Here is a 22,161-nt window from a genome sequence, read left to right on the forward strand (position 1 = left end):
TGCCTTTCCTGATGTTAGCTTGACAACACACATTTCATGCACTGTTCTTAACTGTCCTAAAAATATGAGATGGCTACAATTAACTGTAAGTGCCTATGAGGAAGCAGGCAGGAAGCAGACCACTAGAGCCCGCAGCTCACTAAGATTTATCTCCGAGTAAATTTGGATGGCATGTCAGTAACATTAGCAGTATGTGTTTGTAAAATGTCAGAAAAATGAAACCTTTTAAAAACTAGTTTTATGGTAAACCTGTTACAGATGTATTCCTGGAATTGAGAAAAATTAGTTTGCTGGACCATGTCACATGGGGAATGCTTATAAATAGCTCAACCATCAAAGAGTGTAGGGTGGCTTCTGTGAAGTACACCAGGGCTCCACTCCCCATTTCTAAGCAGTGCTGTCCAGTAACGTAACAAGCCACATATGTAATTTAACCTTGCAGTAGCTGTATTAAGACAAGTGAAGAGAAACTGAATTTTTTAAATAACCTGTATGTTCAAACTTAAAATTTTAACATGCAATTGATATGAAATGGAGTTTTACTCTTTGTAATAAGTCTCTGAAATTATGTATACTGTATATTTATTTACACTCACAGCACATTTTAATTGGGACCAGCCCCCTAACATAGCCACATGTGACTGGTGTTCCTGTTGGACAGCACAGGCTAGATCTTGATTCTTGGAAGTTCTGTGGGTCTGGCTAAGGAGAAAGGAAGCTTGGAAGAGAGCCCAGATGGATCATTGTGCACCTGGCTAGCTGCATTTGCCAGGCAGGGGAGTAGAATGAATGGGGCAGATCACAGCCTCAAGAATTAATTGTCTTCTAGTCCTGTGAGCCAAAGTTGAAAAAAAGTCTGATTGCCAGCCTGATTTCAAGAAGTCTACTAGGTCCGGTAGGATGTAGGGTGCTAAGAGGTTGTTGGAAGGGTGTGGGTTTGGGTTTGATTTTTTTTTTTTTTTTTTTTTTTCCTTTTCAGAAAAGGGTGCTTTTGACTACTTTCTGACTTCCTGGTAGGTCAAGCAGTTTTCAACACTCAAGTAGTAGGGATGTTCACTTATCACTCCCCTGGTTGTAAGGTGATGTCTGGCAAATGACAACTTCTGTAGGTCTCCCTGTTAGGTAAAAAGAGAAACTACCTCAAGGGATGCTAACAGCGCACTTGAAACGGCTTGGGGCCAGGGCATGGCCAGCATTCAGTAATGTAACTTTCTTTTTTTTTTTTTAATTAAACATTTTTTTTAATGTTTATTTCTGAGAGAGAGAGAGACAGAGCATGAGTGGGGGAGGGGCAGAGAGAAAGGGAGAGACAGGATCTGAAGCAGGCTCCAGGCTCTGAGCTGTCAGTACAGAGCCCGACACAGGGCTCGAACTCAGACTGTGAGATCATGACCTGAGCTGAAGTCCGACCTGAGACGCTCAACTGACTGAGCCACCCAGGTGCCCCAGTAATGTAACTTTCTGAAAGGAGGAGATCCTGTAAGAAGATGTGGGAACTAGCTAGGAATGCCAAGACTGGCCCTGATTAGTAGGCCCCACTTAATCTTAGAAGAAAGCAAGATGACAGGCATGTCTGGATTTCGGGCCTATGATGTGCTTAGGGGTTTAGCAAACCAGAATTGAAGTGTGCTTTTCCACTAAGCCGTGATGTCCTCATCTGCATAATGGAAATAGTGGAAAACCTACTTGAAAGTTGGGGGAAAGATGACGTTATGTAAAACAGCTAATTAGCGCTTGGCAGTCCTATATGTAGTTGTATTTCTCAGGTGAAGTGAGTCCAAAAGAATCTTAAAAGAGCTGATTGATTATTTCTCTTAATGCCAAGATTGTGAGCTCTAGGAAGACCGGTCGTGTTTTGTTTACTGTTGTATCTCCCCCTAGACTGATGCTTTGGCACAGTGGATGCCTCTGAAAGTGCATCTTGATTGAATGAATCATCCTCTTGGGCACTGATTCTAAGTACTAAAATAGAACAAAATGGTTCCATTTGTTGTCAACATGTAGTGGGGATCTTCTGTCCTTTGAAGTGGTCGTGGGTAGAAAGAAATAGGTGCTAAGGTAGGGAAAATTGAGTGGCCAGTTGATGGTTTTAATGGCAACAGTTCCCTTGTGTTGATGAGGAAGCAGATGGTTTTAGCTCATATTTCTGAGATCCAGTAAATAGAGTAATAACATGATCTGAGAGCTGGTTGGCCTGAACTAGACTCCGAGGTTTGAGGATCTGGAGACCACTTAGGTTCCTGCTGACAGGATAGCTTACCTCAGAGGTGTGGTGTGAACACAGCCTTTCCTCCCAACCTGCCGCTCCCACAGGCAGGCAGAGACCAGGAGGTGAGTGTGGGGCTGCCAGCATTTTGATCATCTGAGCCTTCCAGATGCATTTTGAGTCTGTGTTTTTAAAAGGGGCCTCAGCACCTATCCAGATCCTGGATTTTTAACCTAAAATCTATAGACAGATGACAGACGACCTTTATGAAAACAACATGCAAAATTGATACTCATGCATTTGTTTTTGGAGAGACATTCTATAGAGCCTTTGATCAGAGGCTGAAAGAAATTTAGGAAGGTTAAAGAATCACACTGCCAAAGACCTCATCTTAGGACATCTGTGTCCATGGTCAGTGTGTGCTGTGTTCTCATTCACAGGCTGTTTGACCTTACGTTTGGGTAATGTGGGTTCACTCTGGCAATGGTGCCAGATAGAGGAGCTCTAAGTTCTTAGGGTAAGAATATCTTTCTTGGTCAAGTCAGCATCTGAGAGATGGCTTCACTGCAGGCTAAGAAGTTTGCTTCCCACTCCTGACCCCAAAGAAAGCAAGCTCTGGGAGATCCCAAATTTGGTTCTCACTTGATTCCTAATTCCTAAATTCCTAAACCACCCCAAATGGCCCTCACCTCTGAACCTTGGTTAAGGCTCACCCCACCTGGAATGTCTTTTTCCTGTTCTCTGGAGATGTTCCTAGGAGCCAGCTTAAATGTCTCTTCTGCCATAAGTCTTCCTCCAGAAGAATATGTGCTGTTAACACTTTTCTCCTAAAGATAAGAATGCATTAATAAGTAGGTTTCTTTGCTCCTAAAAATAAGAATGCCTGTTGAATGTTTACTATGTGCCAGGCACAGAATTTAGCTTTACATATACCATCTCATTTAATTTCAGCAATTCTTCCAAATGACTACTATTACTGGCTCTCGTTTTTCAGCTGCAAAATGAAGCGCAAGAGTTGTGAAGCCATGTGTTCAAGATGCTATGAAATGGCAAAGTCAGGATTTAAATGTACAGACTTTCCTGGCCCTCAACCATGTTCTGTCATGCCTTCTTGTCTTCACCGTACCTAGGGCTTATGAGATACTTAACATGTCTAGGTGTTTGGGGTACAAGGGTACAAGCATCTGGTCCCCACCCTCATTGCTCATTGGACCCTTTTCATCTGTAATAGACCGACCTCTCCATAGGGGTGGGGGTGGGGGGGGAAGCCTGTTACTCATCTCTATAACCAGCAGCTAGACTATCAAAGGGGATATTGACATGTTTAAAAAAAGTCCTTTCTGACTCTTCATGGCTGTGTGGGACAGCATGCTTTTTTTTTTTTTTCTTTGAAGTTTGAGAGAGAGTGTGCAAGTGGGAAAGGGAGAGAGAATCCTAAGCAGGCTCTGTACTGTTCAGTGCAGAGCTTGGTGTGAGCTCAGTCTCAGCCATGAGATCATGACCTGAGTGGATATTAAGAGTTGGGCGCTTAACCAACTGAGCCACCCAGGCACCCTGGAGAGCATGCTTTTTTTTTTTTTTCCATTATATGAAATTTATTGTCAAATTGGTTTCCATACAACACCCAGTGCTCATCCCAAAAGGTGCCCTCCTCAATACCCATCACCCACCCTCCCCTCCCTCCCACCCCCCATCAACCCTCAGTTTGTTCTCAGTTTTTAAGAGTCTCTTGAAAGCATGCTTTTTAAAGTGGAATCCTGTCCAGCACTCGTGCTGTGCTGTGTTGAGTCCACAGATTTCCATTGACCCAAGAATTGGGAGTAGAGTGTGATGTGGGCGGGATTCAGTGTAGGGTTGTTGTCCTGGCGTTCAGGTCCCCCCTTTTATGTTTAAGTGATTTAACGGGCAATGGGGTTGCTGAAGACCATACAGAAGATAAACCAAAGGAAGCAATTAAAACAAAAACCATGCTTACACAAATGGACTTTGGAATCAAATGCTGGCCTCAGTGTGTGACCTTGGGCTGTTTGCCTTGCCTATGTATCAGTTTCCACATCTTTAATATAGGGATAATAGTAATACTTCTGTGATGGTTGTGAAGATTAAATATAATGCTTGTGAAACGCTGGAGTGATAATTAGAGCTATTTGCAAAATACCCTGGTTCTTCCCCTGCCAGGCACATGCACTTTCCATGTGACCATTTCTGGCCAATGAATTTGCTGTGAGTAGAAGTGCTGTCTGTACCTTTCAAACTGGAGCATTTAGTGGCTGGTGTGAGACCTTTGTGCCTGTTTTCTTTCTGCCATGGTGATGGGTGCTGTGCAAGAAGTAGCTGCTTCATTACTCCAGGCCTCAGTGATGGTGACCGTCCAGAAGCTCCAACCATACATCAGTGGGAGTGTAGGAAGAACAAGAAATCATCTGATGATTTGGTTTGTTACATATCTACTGATTTAGACCAATCTCTGAGATTTATTAAGGGTTTATGTACTAAATTACAAAAAGGAATAGGATGGAATGTAGAATAACAAAAGCGATTCTTTGGGTGGGTGTATGGAGACTATAGCACTCTCGGTTCTGAATGTCGTTTTTTTTTCATCAACTACCTCTGTCCCCCTCCAGGTGTCCATGTGGGTCTTAAATACCCCACCCCCCCAGCCCTCTGACACAGATATTCAGTCCCTGGAGGGAGCACCTACTGCAAATCAGGTTGAAGATACCTTAAGATATTTTGAACTTGGGAGATGTGTAGTTTGTCTCTCTAAAATGGTGGAAATTATAAGGTGAAAACATTGAGTGCTCCTGGTTCTCATTATTTCTGCCACGTGAAAAAGGTTACTTTGGGCAAAAAGGATGGTCTATGAATGAGCAGCACAGATAAGCTAGATCAAGTCTTCGTGTGGTTGAGTCTGGGCTCTCCCTGAGATGCTGCTACATCCCTTCCCACGTTTGTATTTTGTGAGCACCGAATAACATTCTCCTCTTTTACTTAAAAAGAAGTACTTGTTTGAGCTGAAAGCTACTAGTTTGGGCTAAATTTTAGTCATTCATTTGCATACTAATACAGTCCTACTTCCAGCTCTTTCCCTGTTGTGTTCTGGGACTTTATGGGGTTCGATCTTGCCCTTCCTCAAATGAGGGATGGGAAATTGGTTCTCCCTCCTTTATCAGTTAGTGTTCCTCAGTTGCAAAAAACCTCTCACGCTAGTCTAATTTATTGAAGGATATAAAATAACTCGTGGAATCTCTGGAAGGGCCAGAGAATTCGTTTGGCCTTTGCATCTAGGCATGGATTTTCCATTTTACCTCTGGCCCATTCTTTGGAGAACTGTAGCTGCTTCTGGACACACAGCTCCCTCTGTGACCCTGTGTTCCTAACATGCTCCTGAGTTCTTTGCTGTTTCTAGAAGCTTGAGGTTTCTCTGTTACCTTTACTAGAATACCCTTGGTACCATGGACACTTTGGGTTGGATAATTCTTTGTTGGGGTGGGGAAGTCCTGTCTTGTGCATTGTAGGATGTTTAGCAACATACTTGGCCTCTCCACATTGGATGCCACTTGAGACAACCAGAAATGTCTCCAGGCATTGTCACATCCCCCAGGTTGAGAAGCGGTGCTCTATAGGTCAAAAGTTAACAACCCAAATGCAAACAGACAGTGCCAGAGCAAAGTTCAGAAGTAGGCCTGTGTGCCATTCATCTATATAAAAGTTGTAGTTCAGGCTATCAAGCTGTTTAATAAAAAAGGTTCTGGCCTCCTACCTTGACAACTTCATAACACCAACCCCCCCAAACAAATCTTTTTATGTGATAAAGTTGACAAAATATCAAAACAATTTGATTGTTGGATATATTTGAGTAAGTTGATGGGCCAGCAATATTTGGGTGAGAAATAAAATGAAGACCTTCGTGACTTACAAACTCTTATATATTTATTTCTTAAAGTTTATTTCTCTTGCCTTCATTTCCATAAAATCACTAAATAGGTTGTTATAATAAATTTTTTTGTGTAATTTGTGTTCTATTGGCAGTAATGACTCAAAGGACATATAATTTCCAAAATTTACAATTTCAGAATATAAAAAAAGTTTGAATTTATTTTCAGAGAAAATGTAAATGAAGGTTAATGTAAAAAAAATTAAAAATTTAAATGTTCAGAAAAATCAGTAAGGTTTTCTAAAATATTCAAAAGTATTTATTAAAATTATAGGGCAAGGGCACCTGGGTGGCTCAGTTGGTTAACCATCTGACTCTTGTTGTCGGCTCAGGTCATGATTTCATGGTTGTGTGAGATCGAACCCCGTTTCGGGCTCTGTACTGATGGCGTGGAGCCTACTTGTATGATTCTCTCTCTCCCTCTATCCCTCCCCTGCTCGCGCTCTCTCTCTCTCTCTCTGTGTCTGCCCCTCCCCTGCTTGTGCACTGTCTCCCAAAAGAAATAAACATTGAAAAAAATTTTTTATTACAGGGCAAAATACAAAGTATTATATAAGTAATAGGTATCAAAGTTTTAAAGCAAAGTTATATAAAGCTGAAATTTTTAAATAATATTTTCAAAACTTAATCTTATGTAATTTTGTTACACAAGTTTTTGTAGTTCTAGTATTCAGTGTCAGTGTAGTTGCTAATGTAAAGAACTGGTGTCACTTTACACATCTTGTGTCTAGATCTCATGCATACAAATTAGAGAGTGATATAAATTGTTTAAATTGCAGAATGTTCCTTGGCTACAGTAAGCTGAGGACAGCTGAGAACATGAAGAGAAACAGAAAAATGGATGCTCAGCGTTGCTGTTATGTTAGAATCTAATGCATGCATGCCACTCGAGAAGTTAATTAAGTTAATTAATCTGTCATTTCTCTTACCTAAGTGCATTTTTAGTACTTCCTTCTCATCCTCTGAAGCACTTTGTGTCTATGACATTGGCAGAGGCTGGAATCCACAAACCTTTGTGACCTTTAGATACAGTTGCCTTTTGTTGAGAGATTCTAGGGCAAGAGGTGAAGCGATCATTCCTTGGGGCCTGAACAGTGGTAGTTATGCAATGGGATGTTGAGGATTACAGATCATGCGGAGCCAGTGCCGAGCACATGATCCTGAGTGACAAGAGCACCCTCTGTTCCTTCATATGTTTATTTTTTTTTTTTTATGTATTTCTGAGATACGGGGCCAATCTTGGTAGGATCTAAGTGCACTACTGTCTGGAAGGAACCTGGGGAAACAAGTCCCTGGCCTCTACCCTGGGGATCTTTAGACTCCATACAGGAATTTTCTCCAAACACAAAGTGCTCAAAAGGTGCTGGGGAACCAAAAATGTAGAATAGAGAAATCCAGGGCTGTGTCCCTCTCCCAGTACAACTAATGAACTGGCAAAAACTGTCAGAATCAGCTTTTTGAAGCACTCGGAAATCTAGTCAAAAACTGAAAACAAGGGAAAGCTTGAAGAGGGAAACTGCTGCTTTATGGTGAGAGTGCTGTGACATTTTAAAATGGCCATAGGAAGGGTGCCCAAATGTCTGGTGCTGGTTGCTAGTGCCAGAAGAAGCAATATAGACCTTATTCTCAAGGAGTGTGGCTGTGGGTGTCCAGCTGTCTGGATGGTGCCTCTCTCAAGGGCAGGTGGAAAGGCTTCCTATTGCTTCACTCAGGGCATCCCCAGGGCTGTCATGGCTTTCCAGGTGGCTTTTGCTGAAAGCATTTAAAGGCACAGGTACTGGCCTTAGTGGCCTGGAACAACACCTGGGACAAGTAATAGACCAAGAAGCCTGGGAAAGAAGAGATTGGGACAGACCTATGTGGGAATAGAGCTTTTGGAAGCTTCTGTGTATGCCTGGGAATCAAGAAAGCCATGTGCAGACTAAGAGTGAGACACACATACTTGGCAAAGGCCTAAGAAGACTCGAAGCTTTCATGTCTTGCTGGCCTTTGGGCTCTGTGCGAGGAGGGAGTGAAGCTAAGGCAGAGTTGTAACAGCCAGAATAAACGTTCAAGGAGTTAGCCCTGACATGGTTCCATTTTGCAAAGATACAGGAGAGTATTTTTTTCTTTCCTTAAAGAAATTCTTTCCTTTGTTTGCTGCAGGCATTTAAGGTAACTGTAAGGTACCAGCTATCTTATCCGAATAAGCTAAAGGAATGCAGAGTTCAGTGGTAAAGAGCACAGACCTCAATACAAATAGTTGAGAAAGTCTGTAAGCAAGCTAACACCAGCAACTCACAATAGGCAATGGTAAACCCTGGGAGGAAGGAAAATCTGACTTCTAGAGTTGCCACATAAAATAGAAACTGTCCATGAGGCAGCTTAGATATTGGACTTACTAGACAAAGACTGTAAACTGTCTTAAATATGCTCAAAGAGCTCAGGGGAACCAGGAGAACAATGCCTGAGCATATAGAGAATATCAATAAAGAGGCAGGAATTTTAAAAAGGCACCAAATACGAATTTTGGAGTTGAAGAGTATAACTGAAGGGAAAAACTCATTCACTAGGGAGGCTTAGTAGCAGATTTGTGCAGGCAGGAGGAGGAATCCGTGAACTTAAAGGTAGGTCAATTGAGATTATTCAGTCTGAGAAGCAGAAGGAGAAAAGAATGAAGAAAAATGGCCAGCGCTTGAGACCTGTGGTACACCATCTCAAGAATACTAACGTCTGTGTGAATGGGAGTCCCAGAAGGAGTAAAGACAATCAGATCAGTAGAATAGAATGAGAGTCTAGAGACACACACACAGATACCATACATCTATGGCCAATTAATTCTGACAAGGGTACTAAAGCCATTTAATGGAGAAAAAATAGTCTCTTCAAAAAGTTATGCCGGACAACTGGGTATTCATGTGCAAAGAAAGTCGGACCTTGAGGAACGCCTGGGTGGCTCAGTCAGTTAAGCGTCTGACTTCAGCTCAGGTCATGATCTCGCGGTTTGAGTTTGAGCCCCACATCGGGGCTTGGACCTTGAACTCACATCATATACAAAAATGAATTCAAAATGAATCAAAGATCTAAAGGTAAGAGCTAAAATAAAAGAAAACTCTTGGAAGAAAATATGGTAAGTTTTCATGACTTTGACTTTGGCAATGGATTTTTGGATATGACCCCAAAAGCACAGGCAGCATTAACAACAACAAAATAGATACATGGGACAATATCACAATTTAAAACTTTTATGCATCAAAGGACACTGTCAGGAAAGTGAAAAGACCTCTTACAGAATGGGAAAAAATACTGCAGACTCATGTATCTGATTAGCACGTAGTATCCAGAATATATAATGGACTCTTATAGCTCAACAACAAAAAGACTAGGTGATTAAAAAATGGGCAGAGGATTTGAATACACATTTCTGTGAAAGAGATACACAAATGGCCAACAAGCACATGAAACAAGATGCTCAGCATCGTTAACTGTGAGGGAAATGCCAGTCCAAACACGACAAGATACCACTTCACAATAGGATGGCTATAAAGAAAGAAAAAAAGCAACAGGTGTCGGTGAGAATCTGAGGAAATTGGAACCCTCAGACAATGCTGGTGGGAATATGCAGTGGTGCAGCCACTGTGGGAAGCAGTTTGGTAATTGCTCAACAAGTTAAAACCCGAATTACTGTATGCCCCAGCAATCACTCTAATGTACATACTCTGAGGTATATTTTTTGTATATATACAAAGGATTGGAAACATGTATTTAAACAAATGCTTGTATAAAATGTTCATACACTGTTGACAATAGAGCCAACTTGTGGGAACAACTCAAATGTCCATGGCATGATAAACAATCTGAAGTGATAGCGGACTATCACTTCTGCCATAAAAAGGAAGGAAGTGGTGATACATGCTGTAATGTGGATGAACCTCAAAAACATGCCAAGTGAAAGAAGCCAGACACAAAAGGTCATATAGTATTGGTGCACGTATGTGAATCATCCAGAATAGGTAAATCTGGGAAGAGGGGGGAACAGGTTGCCTGCTTAATGGGTATGGTATTTCATTCGTGGATATGAATATGTTTTGGAACATGGAAGGGGTGATGGTTTTACAACTTTGTGAATGTGCTAAATGCCACTGAATTGTACACTTTAAAATGGTTAATTTTATGTTCTGTGAATTTTACCTCAATGAAAAAATAAAAAGAGGTGCTACACAGCCTGAAAATGTGATGGATGTCTACCAACCTGCCTCGGACAGCAGTGAGGTCTGTGCTGTTTTTGGAAGTGGCGTTTTTTACAGGTATATTTGGGGTTCCCTCTTAGTGGGATTTAAAAGTGTCTTCATATGTCTGATAAGTGGGGGTGGGGCGGTGAGACCGTCAGAGGCCTAGGAAAGAACCACATGGCCCTGTTAATCCAAGAAAAGGGGTGTTTCTGAGTTTGGCCTTGTCATTCGGTGCAGTCCGTGTTGGGGACATTCCCAGATCTGTTCCTGGACAGAAGGGTTGAATGTAAACTTTGCAAGTCTGTTATTCTAAAATTCATAAGCCCCATTTGGGAGCCGTCTCACAGAGTATAAGACACAGAAGAGGAGACAGTCATTCTCTCCCAGGTTGCTGTGGAACTTACCCATGAAGGTCCTCAGGACATTGGAGGCAGCCCCTCGTGGAACAGATGCTTCCTCATGGAGCAGGGCTCCTTTGTGACCCCACGTAAGGCAGCACCTGGGGACTCCCAGAAATACTTCAGAGCACTTTGCAGAAAGTGTAGACCCCCAGGAGCCAGTAGGGCACTGGGCCAGTGAAATGATGAGTTACTGTTATTTCAAGGTACATGGACAGTACATCCTGAGGTGACAAGAAGTGTTTGTTGTATTACAGGGATTATTTTAAATGGGGCAGAAACCGCTCCTGTCAGCACACATGGAATCTTGAACTTGGTACAGTGCCTTGCACAGTGAAGGCCCTCAAGAAACCTACTTTTTTGGCTGTCCTGAATTGTCTATTAGGTCATTATTTTACAAACATTACTTATATTAGCAGGGATGGTGGAGCTGGAGAGTACTGCGTCTTCTCCATGGCCTCTGCGAGAAACCAGTAGTGTGGTGGGACTTGTGACCCTTTCCAAGGCCACGGCTCTTGAGGCCTGCGGCTTGCTGTCAGTCCTCCCAGCTCCCTGTGCTTGTGGGCTGGTTTGGTGATCCACTGGGAGTCAGGATTTCCTCTGATCACTTTACGGAACGGATCAGTGAGGATAACAACTTCATGGAATCTTCGCCAACCCGGTAAAAGGACTCCGGACTCTCAGAGCCCCACATTGGCATCCGGCTTGTACCTCTGCAACAGAATGAAGGCTTCAGGCAAACTTGAGCTGGTTAACCCCATGATGGACGGGCTTGCCGTAGGTCACACTCTTAGGAACTGGGCCATCACGCTGCACAGAGATCCGATACATGACATGACCTTGCTTGGCCTTGTACCCCAGTCTGCGCACTTTTACCGGGTTGTGTTGTGGCGGGGGAGGGGGGCTGGGAGGTGGGGGGGGTGGTCAAGGAGAGCAGAGCTGGCAATACTGCCTGCAGCACAGCCTGAGAAGAAAGCGCATTACGCCCGACTGCTTCTTCCTCTGTATCTGCTGGATGTGCTTCTAAGCACCCATTTTGGGCTTATCCTGGAGCTGATGGCTTATCCTTCCGCCAGAAGGAAAGCAAGAAGTATTTTTTGAGGGGCACCTGGGTGGCTCAGTTGGTTAAGTGACTTCGGGTCAGGTCATGATCTCACGGTTCTTGGGTTCAAGCCCCGCATCGCTAGCAGCACGGAGACTGGGACTCTCACTCTAGCCTCTCTCTCTCTCAAAATAAATGAATTAACTTAAAATTTTTTAAATATATATTTTTTATCTTTTTAATTTTACTTTTTATTTATATTTTAAAGTATAATTTACTGTCAAGTTAGCTAACATGCAGTGTATACAGTGTGCTCTTGGTTTCGGGGATGGAGTCCCATGATTCATCGCTTACCTACAATACCCAGTGCTCATCCCAACAGGTGCCCTCAATGCCCGTCACCCATTTTCCCCTCTCCCCTGCACCTACCCCCCTTCAACCCTCAGTTTGTTCTCTGTATTTAAGAGTCTCTTATGAGTTTTCCTCCCTCTCTGTTTGAAACTATTTTTTCCCCTTCCCTTCCCCCATGGTCTTCTGTTAAGTTTCTCAGGTTCCACATGAGTGAAAACATGATGTCTGTCTTTCTCTGACTGACTTATTTCACTTAGCATAATACCCTCCAGTTCCATCCACGTTGTTGCAAATGGCAGGATTTCATTCTTTCTCATCGCCAGGTAATATTCTCTTGTATACATAAAACACATCTTTATCCATACATCCGTTGATGGACTTTTGGGCTCTTTCTGTGATTTGGCTGTCGTTGAAAGCACTGCTATAAACTTTGGGCTACATGTGCCCCTATGCATCAGCGCTCCTGTATCCCTTGGGTAAATTCCTAGCAGGGCTATTGCTGGGTCATAGGTAGTTCTATTTTTAATTTTTTGAGGAACCTTCACACTGTTTTCCAGAGTGGCGGCACCAGTTTGCATTCCCACCAACAGTGCAAAAGAGTTCCCCTTTCTCCACATCCTCACCAACATCTGTTGTTTCCTGAGTTGTTAATTTTAGCCACTCTGACCGGTGTGAGGTGGTATCTCAGTGTGGCCTAATGATGAGTGATGTTGATCATCTTTTCCTGTGTCTGTTGACCATCTGGATGTCTTCTTTGGAAAAATGTCTTCTCATGTCTTCTGCCCATTTCTTCACTGGTTATTTGCTTTTCGGGTGTTGAGTTTGGTGAGTTCTTTATAGATTTTGGATACTAACCCTTTATCTGATATGTCTTTTGCAAATATCTTCTCCATTCCACCGGTTGCCTTTTGGTTTTGTTGTTTCCTTTGTAGTACAGAAGGTTTTTATCTTGATGAGGTCTAAATAGTTGATTTTTGCTTTTATTTCCCTTGCCGTCAGAGACGTGTCAATTAAGAAGTTGCTGCGGTTGAGGTCAAAGAGGTTATTGCTTGTTTTCTCCTCTAGGGTTTTGATGGCTTCCTGTCTCACATTTAGGTCTTTCATCTATTTTGAGTTTATTTTTGTGTATGGTATAAGGAAGTGGTCCAGGTTCATTTTTCTGCCTGTCGTTGTCCAAGTCTCCCAGCACCGTTTGCTAAAAAGACTGTCTTTTTTTTCCATTAAATATTCTTTCCTGCTTTGTGAAAGATTAGTTGGCCATATATTTGTGGGTCCAATTCTGGGTTCTCTGTTCTATTCCATTGACCTATGTGTCTGTTTTTGTGCCAATATCATACTGTCTTAATGGTTACAGCTTTGTAGTAGAGGCTAACGTCTGGGATTGTGATCCCTCCCGCTTTGGTTTTCTTTTTCAACATTACTTTGGCTGTTCAGGGTCTTTTGTGGTTCCATATAAATTTTAGGATTGTTTGTTCCAGCTTGGAGAAGAATGCTGGTGCAATTTTGATTGGGATTGCATTGAATGTGTAGATAGCTTTGGGTAGTATTGACATTTTAACAATATTTGTTCTTCCAACCCATGAGCATGAAATGTTTTACCATATTTTTGTGTCTTCTTCAATTTCTTTCATAAGTTTTCAGCATACAGATCTTTTACATCTTTGGTTAGTTTTATTCCTAGGTATTTTATGGTTCTCCATGCACTTGTAAATGGGATCTATTTCTTGATTTCTCTTTCCGTTGCTTCATTATTGGTGTATAGAAATGGAACTGATAAGGACTATTTTTTTGAATAAGCAAATTCTATTATATTGTGTAAGGTCTTTTTAACAGCCAGCATTTCTTTTTTCTCCTTTGTGGAGGGGAACATGAGGAATGGCATAGAAGAAAAATGAACCCAAAGTCTTGAATCACCAGCCAACATTTTCTTCTTTCCTTCCTGCACTAAAGAGAAGGGCCTCTTTTGGGTCTGTGAGGATGGGAATGTGTTTAGAACAAGTGTATACATGTGTGGTGACACTGAGGAGTGGTGCCTGATGTGTTCTGTCTGGCTGTTAAAGTAACAACATGGGCCAGTTTGAATGGGGCTGCACGTCGGTATCCTCTTAGCAAAGAGTACAGTATGGCACAGGGAGAACTGCGGAGAGCCCCCGGGGGTGCGCAGCGTCAGCCAAGCAGGTGGTGGTGTGGGCAGGGGTGTGGGTGCCCAGGGAGAGGAAGTCTGTGCCCACCTGTGCTTCCAGCAGATTGCTCTCAAAGCAGAGAGAAGATGTAGTGTCCCCACTTCCTGAGGCATCCAAAGGGCAGGCTTGTAGAATGTAACTTAGCTGCTATGTGAGTGGGAATGTTGGGGAGGGCAGGACTTGACAGCCTGACAGTGGGACAGACCTGTGGGGGAACAGCTTAGCCTTTTTACCTTCGAGCTTTGGTTCTCTTGTCTTGTGAAAAGGCATGACGATGATGATAGCCATACTTGTACTCTACGTACTCTGTTCCAGACACTGTGTAGTAATTCATCTAATTTTCATGTCGTATTATGGGGTAGGTACTATTATTATACACGGTTTTTTTCTTTCAAGTTTAAAAAAAATGATTATTTATTTTGAGAGAGAGAGAGAAAGCGTGTGTGCATGTGAGCCACGGAGGGGCAGAGAGGGAGAGAGAGAGAACCCCAAGCAGGCTCCAAGATGTCAGCGTAGAACCCAACAGGGGGCTCGATCCTGTAAACCTTGAGATCATGACCTGAGCCGAAATCCTAATGCTTAACCGACTGAGCCACTCAGGCATCCCTTGTTTCAAGTTTGTATTTAAATTCCAGTCCATTAACATATAGGATAATATTTCAGGTATTACACACATTTTATAGGTGGAGGCACAGAAAAGGCAAGACACTTGGTCATCCAGTTAGTATTTGGTGGAGGCAGATACAGAGCTTGGCCACTATCTTCACCACCACACTGGCTTCATGCGCTCATTGTAAGGGTTAAACGAGTGGACATAGGAAGTGCTTAGTATAGGGTCTGGAACAGATGAGTGTTCAGAAAATCCTAACAGTTGTTAGTATCAGAATCAGAACCCAAACATACACGTGAGGCTTTCTCCAGCTCTCATGCCCACCACTTCTGAAGGAGAGTGGGGAAAGCCATGTTTTGCAACTACCTGTTGAGCTGGAGGATCTTAGAACAAACACGAACATCTTTGTTCTTGTGAAGGGAGCATTTGCTCAAGCCTTTCCTCATTCCGCCCCAGCCCCAATTGGGCGAGTTGACCTTACCCTCTGCCCCTCAGTCCCTGTGTTTCGTCCCCACTGGAGCACTGATTATACATTTGTGTAAGTGCCTGGTCAAGAGCCAGGCTCTTCTGTTAGCCCTTAAAGGATCTGAGAGGTTCACAGGAGAACACACAGGATATGTAGCTGGTTCTCTGCACATGATTCCAAGGGGCTCTCCAGTAGAGACTGGGAAATGTGGGCAGCCCCCTCCTCAACCCATTCTGGAAGTCTGCTTGTTAGAGCAAAATCCAGATGTCAGAGATTTTAATTTTCTTTGTTTATTTCCCATGAAATAGAATGTGGGTCTGCCGTTGGAGGGAAGAATCTAGTGATTCATATTTTCTGCTTATTTGGATCCTGGCTGAATGGGAATTTGCATTACTGAATGTCTGGCTTTTTCCCTGGGAATCAAAATAAGTTTCCTATTCCCTTATTAAGCAAATTTCACAGCTAAATAATCCTCTTATTTTTACAAGTGGGATTTTCCTTGGTGGAGGGTATCTGGATTCTCTCAGTAGTTGATCCCTCTCACGTCTTCCCTTTCCACTGTCCTTGTTTGTCTGTGCAGGCCGTTAAGCTTTCATTCTTGGATTAGGAGCCTCTAAATGGCAGTTTGGGAGCCTTTGACCTTGCAAACCAGGGGTGAATTCTTGAATTCTATCCACCAACTGTGGGATGAGAGTTTAGGCCTCCTCTTTGTTCTTCCATTTATCAGCTTTGGACAAGGTCAGATAAGCCACATCTTTAGCAGAGCTTAGTTGGGCCTGGAGTCAGTGAACAAAAAATATGAAGGGAACAGAGCAGTGTGTATAGTCCAGTGTGCTCTGCCTGGGCTAATCAGGAAAAACAAGCAAACAAACAAGAAACCTCTGCTGCCTTTGAGATGGCATTTAAACCAGGCTTGTTGAAAGGCCATGTCTGGGAAGCCCACAGATTAGGTTCATTTAGTTCTCTTTCCATTCTGTCCCATCAGAATGTAGGCTTCTTGAGGGCAACTCAGCCAGCTATCCTTCTTTTCCTTCATTTCTCCTCTTATGCCATCATCTATGCAACGTGATCATTTGATACATGTTCCTGAGGCCCTGACAGTCACTGTTCTCTTCTGCTCTTTGTTTCCATGAGTTTGACTTTTTTTTTTTTTTTTTTTTCTTTTTGGTTTCACATATAAGTGATACCATACAGAGTTTATCTTTCTCTGTCTGGCTTACCACAATGCTCTCCAGGGTCACGCGTACTCTTGCGTATGATAGCATTTTCTTCTTTTTAATGGCTAAATTGTATTCCATTATTTATACATACATACTGCATTTTAAAAATCCATTCATCCGTTGATGGATGCTTATGTTGTTTCCGTATCTTGGCTATTGTGAATAATGGTGCAGTGAATGTGGGAGAGTAGATACCTTTTCCAGATAATGATTTCCTTTCCTTTGGATATATAGCCAGAAGTGGGATTGCTAGATCATATGAGTTCTACTTTTAATTTTTTGAGAAACCTCCATACCATTTTCCATAATGATTGTACTAGTTTAAGTCTTGCTAATAGTGTACAAGGTTACACTTTCCTCCATGTCCTTACCAACATTTGTCCTCTTTTCTGTTTTTTTTTAACTTGTTTTATTTTTTATTTTTTAAAATTTACATCCAAATTAGTTAGCATTAGTGCAACAATGATTTCAGGAGTAGATTCCTTAGTGCCCCTGACCCATTTAGCCCATTCCCCCTCCCAAAACCCCTCCCATAACCCTCAATTTTGTCTCCATATTTATGAGTCTCTTCTGTTTTGTCCCCCTCCCTGTTTTTATATTATTTTTGTTTCCCTTCCCTTACGTTCATCTCTTTTGTCTCTTAAAGTCTTCATATGAGTGAAGTCATATGATTTTTGTCTTTCTCTGACTAATTTCACTTAGCATAATACCCTCCAGTTCCATCCACATAGCTGCAAATGGCAAGATTTCATTCTTTTTGATTGCTGAATAATACTCCATTGTATATATATATATACACCACATCTTCTTTTTTAAAGTTTTTTTAAATATTTATTTATTTTTGAGAGAGAGAGAGAGAATGAGAGAGAGAGAGAGAGGAGGGGTGGGGCAGAGAGAGGAGGAGACACAGAATCTGAAGGAGGCTCCAGGCTCTGAGCTGTCAGCACAAAGCCTGATGTAGGGCTTGAACTCACCGCGAGATCATGACCTCAGCCGAAGTCAGGCACTCAACCGACTGAGCCACCCAGGTGCCCCATATACCACATCTTCTTTATCCATTCATCATCGATGGACATTTGGGCTCTTTCCATACTTTGGCTATTGTTGATAGTGCTGCTATAAACATGGGGGTGTATGTGTCCTTTCGAAACAGCACACCTGTATCCTGTGGATAAATCCCTAGTAGTGCCATTGCTGGGTCGTAGGGTAGTTCTATTTTTAGTTTTTTGAGGAACCTCCATACTGTTTTCCAGAGTGGCTGCACCAGCTTGCGTTCCCATTCTTTTCTCTTTTAAAAAAAATTTTTTTTTTCAACATTTACTTATTTTTGGGACAGAGAGAGAGACAGAGCATGAACGGGGGAGGGGCAGAGAGAGAGGGAGACACAGAATCGGAAACAGGCTCCAGGCTCCGAGCCATCAGCCCAGAGCCTGACGCGGGGCTCGAACTCACGGACCGCGAGATCGTGACCTGGCTGAAGTCGGATGCTCAACCGACTGCGCCACCCAGGCGCCCCTCTTTTCTCTTTTTGATAACAGCAGCCATTCTGACAGGTGTGAGGTGATATCTCAGTGTGATTTTGATTTGCATTTCCCTGGTGATGAGTGAATGTGATGTTGAACACATTTTCACATACCTGTTGGCTATTTGCATGTCTCCTTTGAAAACTGTCTATGTAGAAAAAAATGTCTATATAGATCCTTTGCCCATTTTAAAATCAGATTGTTTTTTTCTATTGAGTTTATGAGCTCCTTATATATTTTAGATGTTAACCACTTATCAGATAGAATAGTTTGCGAATATTTTCTCCCATTCTTTAGATTGCCTTTTCATTTGTTGATTGTTTCCTTTGCTGTGCAGAAGCTGTTTAGTTAGATGTAGTCCCGCTTGTTTGTTTTTGCTTTTTTTGCTTATGTCTTTGGTGTCATAGCCAAGAAAATCACTGCCAAGACTCATGTCAAGGAGATTTTTCGGTATGTTTTCATCAAGGAGTTTAACAGTTTTAGGGCTTACATTTAAGTCTTTAAATCATTTCAAGTTAATTTTTGTGAGTAAAGAGTCCAGTTTCATTCTTCTGCATGTAGCTACCCAGTTTTCCCCAAACCCTCTCCCATTGTGTGTTCTTGGGCACCATTGTCAAAGATTAGTTGACTGTATATGTGGACTCTTTATTCTTTTCCATTGATCTTGTGTTTGTTTTAATGCCAGTACCATTCTATTTTGATAGTTTTGCATTAGAGTTTGAAATTGGGAAGTGTGATGACTCCAGCTTTGTTATTTTTCAAGATTGCTTTAGCTATTCAGGATCTTCTGTGGTTCTCTACACATTTTTGAATTATTTTTTTTTTTCTGTGAAAAGCATCTTTGGAGTTTTGATAGAGATTTCATCAAATCTTTAGATTGCTTTGGGTAGTATGGACATTTTTTTTTTTTTATATTTTGACAATATTAAATCTTCCAATCCATGAGCATGGGATACCTTAATTTGTGACTTCTTCACTTTCTTTCATTATTGTCTTATAATTTTCCGTGTCACTGGTCTTTCACCTCCTTGGTGGAATATATTCCTGAGTATGTTATTATTTTGCTGCTATTGTAAATGAGATTGCTTTCTTAATTTCTCTTTCAAATAGTTTGTTGTTAGGGTATAGAATGCAATTGATTTTTGTATATTGATTTTGTATCCTGTAATTTTTACTGAATTCATTTATTCTAACAGGTTTTTGGTGAGTTTTTAGGGTTATCTATATATTATATCATGTTATCTGCAGACAGAGACAATTTTTTTTGTTTCTGATTTGGATGACTTTTATTTTTTCTTGTCTAATTGCTCTGGCTGCAACTTCCAGTACTATATTGAATAGGAGTCGTGAGAGTGGCATCCTTGTTTCATTCCTAACCTTAGAGGAAAAGCTTTTGAGTGTGATATTAGCTGTAGACTTGTCATATATAGCATATATGTCATATATAGCATATATCAACATAACATTATTATGTTGATGTACATTTCTTCTATACCCAATCTGTTGAGAGTTTTTATCATGAAAGAATGTTGAATGCTTTTAATACATCTGTTGAGGTGATCATATGATTTTTTTTCTTCATTCTGTTAATGTGGTATATCTCATTTATTAACCTGTGTATGTTGAACCATCCTTGCAGGCTAGGGATGCATCCACTTGATCGTAGTGTATGATCCTTGTAATGTGCTGTTGAATTTGATTTGCTTATATTTCAATGAGGATTTTTGCATCTATTATCAGGGATATTGGTGTGTGATTTTCTTTTCTTGTGGTGTCCTTGTCTGGTTTTGGTATCAGGGTCATGCTGGCCTTGAAAATAATTTTGAAAGTATTTCCTTCTCTTCAACTTTTTGGAAGAGTTTAAGGAGAATTGGTGTTAATTCTCTAAGTTCCTAAGCAATCTATTGAAGCCATCTGGTCCTGGACTTTTCTTTGGTGAGAGATTTTTGATTACTGGTCAGTCTCCTTACTACTGACAGATCTGTTCAGATTTTCTATTTCTTCATGGTTCAGCTGTGGTAGATTGTGTATTTCTAGGAATGTGTCTATTTCTTCTAGTTTACCCAGTTTTTTGGGATATAAATGTTCATAGTAGTCTCTTTGATCCCTTCTATTTCTGTGTTACCGTCTCTTTCATTTATGACTTTATTTGATTTATCTCTGGCTTTTTCTTAATCTTCTTTTTCTAGTTGTTTGAGTTGTAAACTTGTTTCAGGTTGTTCCTTTTTCTTAATGTAGGCGTTTAATCGGAACTGCTTTTGTTGAATCCCGTAAGTTTTGGTATGTTGCATTTCCATTTTTGTTTCACGATTTTTTTTCTTTTCTTTTTTTTAAGTTTGCTTGTTTGTTTCTTTGATTTATTTATTTATTTATTTATTTATTTATTTATTTATTTATTTATATAATCTCTACATCCAACTCACAACCCTAAGATCAGGATCAACATGCTCCTCTGGCTGAGCCAGCCAGGCACCCCATAAGTTTAGTTTTTTTAATTTCTTTTTTTAATTTAAAACCTTTTAAAAAGTAATCTCTATATCCAATGTGGGACTTGAACTCATGACTGCATGAGTTACACTCATGATCAAGAGTCACCTACTTGGGGCACCTGGGTGGCTCAGTTGGTTAAGCATCCGACTTCAGCTCAGGTCATGATCTCACAGTCTGTGAGTTTGAGCCTCGCATCAGGCTCTGTGCTGACAGCTCAGGCCCTGGAGCCTGCTTCAGATTCTGTGTCTCTCTCTCTCTCTCTCTCTGCCCCTTCCCCACTCATGCTCTGTCACTCTCTGTCTCAAAAATGAATAAAAACATTAAAAAAAAAAAAAAAAAGAGCCACCTACTCTCCTGACTGAGCCAGCTAGGCATCCTATTTCAAGATGTTTCTTGACTTTCCTTTTAGTTTCTTTTTTGACCCATTGCTTGTTTAGGAGTGTTTTTTAATTCCACATATTTGCTAATTTTCCAGCTTTCCCACTTTTATTGATTTCTGTTTTCATACCATTACGGTTGGAAGAGATACTTGATTTGATTTCATTCTTCTTAAATATGTTAAGACTTGTTTTGTGACCTAACATTTGATCTCTCCAGGAGAGATCTGCCCTTGAGAAGAATGTGTATTCTGTTGATGTTGGATGGAATGCTCCGTAGATGTCCGTTACATCCATTTGGCCTAAAATGTAGTTGAAGTCCAGTATTTCTTTTTTGATTTTCTGTCTAGATGATCTGTTCGTTGTTGCAAATGGAGAATTGATACCCTCTACTACTATTATTGCATTGCTGTCTATTTCTGTCTTCAGATATGTTGCTATTTGCTTAATGTATTTAGGTACTGTGATGTTAAATGCATATCTGTTTATACTTGTTATATCTTCTTAATGAACTGACCCCTTTGTAATTATACAATGACCTATTTTTTACTTAAAAGTCTACTTTGTCTGATATAACTACCTTTGCTCTCTTTTAGTTTCCATTTGCATGGAATATCTTTTTCCATTTCTTCCATTTCAACTTACATGTGTCCTTGAGGCTAAAGTAAGTTCCTTGTAGGCAGCATATATTGGGTCTTTTTTTTTTTTTTTAATCCATTTAGCTACTCTATTCCTTTTGATTGGATAATCTAGCCCATTTACATTTAGTTTTTAAAAGTTTTTTTTAATGTTTGTTTATTTTTGAGAGAGAGCAGCACGAACAGGGGGTGGGGAGAGAGAGAGAGAGGGAGACACAGAATCTGAAGCAGTCTCCGGGCTCTGAGCTGTCAGCACAGAGCCTGATGTGGGGCTCAAACCCACAAGACACAAGATTATGACCTGAACAGAAGTTGTACACTTAACCCAGTGAGCCACCCAGACACCCCAATTTACATTTAAAGTAATTGTTGATATACAAGGACTTACTATTGCAATCTTATTTTCTTTTTCATTATTATCATTGTCATCATTATTTTTGTACTTCTGTTGTTCCTTTCTTCCTCTCCTGCTTGTCTTTCTTTGTGAATTGATGATTTTAGTATAGTGG

At 41.1% G+C, this 22,161-nt stretch overlaps 1 pseudogene; it reads right to left on the reverse strand.

Moving 5' to 3' along the window:
- Window positions 1–11,164: 11,164 nt before the first annotated feature.
- Window positions 11,165–11,787, reverse strand: LOC121019815 (60S ribosomal protein L15-like; annotated as a pseudogene).
- Window positions 11,788–22,161: the final 10,374 nt, after the last annotated feature.

This window comes from Herpailurus yagouaroundi, unplaced genomic scaffold, assembly GCF_014898765.1.
Source record: "Herpailurus yagouaroundi ecotype Mexico unplaced genomic scaffold, PumYag 222, whole genome shotgun sequence".
Taxonomy (NCBI): domain Eukaryota; kingdom Metazoa; phylum Chordata; class Mammalia; order Carnivora; family Felidae; genus Herpailurus; species Herpailurus yagouaroundi.